General features: G+C 41.7%; 1 pseudogene; it reads right to left on the reverse strand.

Annotated features, from left to right (window-relative positions):
* The window catches only part of LOC138050115 (uncharacterized), a 4019-nt pseudogene extending 1811 nt beyond the window's left edge, over positions 1–2208 (reverse strand).
* Between the last annotated feature and the right edge of the window lie 1660 nt (positions 2209–3868).

A 3868-nucleotide genomic window follows, 5' to 3' on the forward strand; every position in this document is an offset into this window, starting at 1 on the left:
AGCACATGTAATAATAATAATGACAGTAATAAAACGATCGCTACTGACAGAAGCAGTCGTTACTTTTCAAGTATTGGAAATGGCAAGATATCGAAGGAATTCGTAATTCTTAGGTTTGAGTAATTCTTTTATAGATCTCAAACAGTAATTCAATTTGAGAGCTCTCAGAACATCATAAAAGTGTATTGATTTTGAATAATGTGAAAAAGAAACCTTTAGTTCATGATACGTTTAGAGAAATTTTTATCATCAATACATACATACTTAGTTGCCGCTCCCCTTAGGGGCTTTTCAGGGACAATGAAACACAATTAACGAAACGACGGAACAGAGCAACAACAACAACAACTGAGAAAAGGCTGTCTCCGTAAAAGCAGTCCGGTCGATTTGGTTTGAAAAATATATTTCGCTCATTTCTTGTGTATTGCAAGACTTTCATGTGCTTGTACTAAAACCGCAATCCGCTTGATCGGATCTTTTCAATTATTCGAGTTTTGAGGGATTTTCGCCCCTGGCGCTCTATATCGAGGATTTCATTTGACTCAACATTGAAGACCAATTTATCAAGAACTAACGAAGCCTGTACAATAAAAAAAAAAAAAAAAATGGTGAGTTACTTCATGTCTTTTGAATGCACAACGGCGACATTAAAAATTAAATGGCGCTACCAAAGAGACCCCTATTGTACAGCCTGATCAGACAGGCGAACAACTTCAAACGCTATTTATAAAAAAAAAATAGAGACGGTCTTTTTCAATCAAACCAACGCAGCTGGAAAGTATGTACCATAAACAATTTCATCACGGAGAGAAATCTTGCTTCCCGTCCTTGATGGAGTATTTATAGCTCTCTGAACTCAGCCTAATTTCAGTGATCTCCAAGTTTTGGCTCCCTATTGAAAGACTCGTTGACAGGAAGCATTGCACCAAACCTCACACTCAAATAGATCTAAAACAACCATCAATAAACGCAAAAAACATATAAATGCATTACAAGTCAATTGAAGGAAAATAAGCCTTCTTTGTAACGACTTCAGCTTGGCTTACCTGCCAGAGATAAACGCTAATCAGTGCTCGAATTTCGCTCCATGATTTTACAAAAAATCAAGTCCTGTCATTATCATTCTTCCATCGACGTTTTCATTCGACAAAAAGGTGAACATCAATTAAGATTGCCGCCATATTTACCGTTTGGGACAGCCACTAACCAACTTGTGAGGTATAGGTGACAGCTGGGTAAGGAGGAGTGTGTCGGTGAGGATTTAGAATTTTATTCCAATAAAAGTTTTGAAATTTAGAATTCCTCCACGCTAAACCTGCACACAATTGCAAAACATCTCTTAACTGGACCTCGTCTCAGGACCCTTTAAACTTTCTTGTAATCGGCGCTAACACGCACAGACTCAACAATGATCCTGCCTATGGGCCTGGCCCGTTCCCTCTCGCCCAAAAGAAGATTGTGCTATTGGCTAAAAATGAGTTGCCGAATCCGTGATAACAAAAGTAAATGTTTATCTTTTATATGTTGTACCAGGAGTTGTTTAGCACTGCTTTTACCCATAGACGTGGGCCAATATCTCGGAGGCTTTGGTAAACACCAAATTACCTTACCGAATGGTTCATAGCTTTAGGCTATCTTTAAAACAAGGAACGGGGAATCGGGAATCAGGGAATGGGAATGGGGTACGGGGAACGGGGAATCTATAAAATGAAGAATCTTTAAAATGGCGAATCTTTGAAAGCGGAAAACTTTAAAACGGGAATCTTTAAAACGGGAAAAAAAAGAAATAAATATTTTTTTCCCTTTTTAGTATGCAGTTAGCCTGCGAATACAGCCTCCTCTCCTCGCAGCCCGTCACTGGGAGGCTTCACGCGTCCCAAGTAACGGGGAGCGAGGAGAGGCGACCGTATTCGCATGCAGCCTATTCTGAAGGGAAACTAAAACAAACAGACCCTTCCAACGGTTTCTTTAAGCGGGCAAAGGAGCTATATCTTGGTTAATTTTCAACAAATCCCTTTCCGTTTCTGTGCAGTGTAGCTGACCAGTGTAGAGATCACGATATCGCGGAATGTCCCTATACACTGTAACGATATCTTCTGGTGCTCCCAAAGGAGGGTTCTGAATGTCGCCACCGCAGCCATAACATCGTGTAACTATAGTACCTGCTACCCACTTCAGCTGGAAAGAACTGGTGTCTGGACCCCGCATTCCAATAACTTGACCTGCATAGGACTGCTGCTGTTGATTTGAGTAAATGACGCTGGGGTTTTTACCCTCCAAGTGGCTTGTTAATGCGATATTATGATTGATAAATGAAGAGGGGTACTGACCATGACTTGCTAGAAAAACACCGTTTGACAGACCAACAGCTGAGTGCAAATTGATGCTCAAACCGATCTGGTTATGGGGGCAGAAGACTGGGAAAAACTTGAGTCGAAGCCTGGGGGGGTATGGCCCTAATTGCGGTTTGCTAGCCCACTACTTCGGTGATTTACATGAATTGCAGATATTTGATTGGCGAACGCCATCGAGGGGCGCTGATCATTAAGTGCATGGGAGTCCTCTTTAGCATGTTTAGGAGAATGCGTTGACGGATCGTCAAGTAAATCAGCGGTCTCGTGGACAGGCTGAGATTTGGCATTTGTCCTCTTCCGTTTGCTTGGTCTTTTTTCCTGCACATTTTGGACCCCCAATAACGGCCACGTCTATCATCTTAGGACCCCTTCTTGATCGTCTATACCAGTTGATAAACCCGTCTAACTTGTCAGTGACTTACGCCACGGCAAGGGTATGCTCGCATATTTTTGTGCATGGAGTAGTTTACACAAGCACGGTCGCAGAGTGACCAAAGAACCTCCTTTACCTGGGGTAACAACGTGTATTTTGTTAATCGTATGCTAGTCGTATGTTAGTCGTAAGTATTCGTATGTATCCGTATGTTCCGTATGTTCCGTATGTTACCCGTATGTACTCGTGTGGTGTTTTAGTCATGATCCTGTTGAGATAGCCAAATTCCATGAAATACATCACTTTTTAGCAAACATTACAGCTCTCTCGGCCGCCGTGTAAATGTCGTGTTACACAAAGCTTAAAATTCAAAGGTTGTCTATCACAAAACCAAGAACCCATTGTGTGTGCCATATATCTGTCGTTAAGTAGTACGTCTTTGCATTAGTACTTGATAACGGTAGGACAAATATTTATCGCTGCGAAACTCAACTTAAAAACTTCACAGAGTGGAGTTCAGATGAATCAAGGCGGTTTGATTCTTCTGTCGGTGTAGCAGATCTCAAAGAGTAAGAATCGAGGTTTGAACCGCTCCACTAGCCCGCTAAACAGATATGCTTTAGCTTGCGATATAATCAGATAGATAGATAGATAGATAGATAGATAGATAGATAGATAGATAGATAGATAGATAGATAAATAGATAGTGTTTATTTACCACGCTTGCAGCACAAAAGCTGGATTACAGTGGTGTCAGCCTTGGTACAATACATATAAATTAGTCACACTAATGGCTAACATAGACATTAGTTCCAAAGTCTCTACGCGTATCTGTGAGTAATAAAGTTCCTTAGACGGTCAGTGTCCACCCTGGGGCGGGACTGGGGAGTATTCCCAGACCGTAGCCCGTAGCCATGGGGTTGCTTTACAATACCTGGGAGTAAGGAGCATATTGGCTCCAGACCATTACCTCGTACATAAGATATAAAATTCGTACATATTCTCCTACGTCTCTCATTCAGCGTTTTAAGCTCAGATTGATACAAGGCACTGTTATAGTCGACGGCCGGGAACATTATGCGGAGGGCTTTGCGCTGCATAAACTCAATCAGGTTGTCAAGATACAGGGGGAGTGCAGCCC

The sequence above is a fragment of the Montipora capricornis genome, chromosome 5 (genome assembly GCF_036669925.1).
Source record: "Montipora capricornis isolate CH-2021 chromosome 5, ASM3666992v2, whole genome shotgun sequence".
Lineage (NCBI taxonomy): Eukaryota > Metazoa > Cnidaria > Anthozoa > Scleractinia > Acroporidae > Montipora > Montipora capricornis.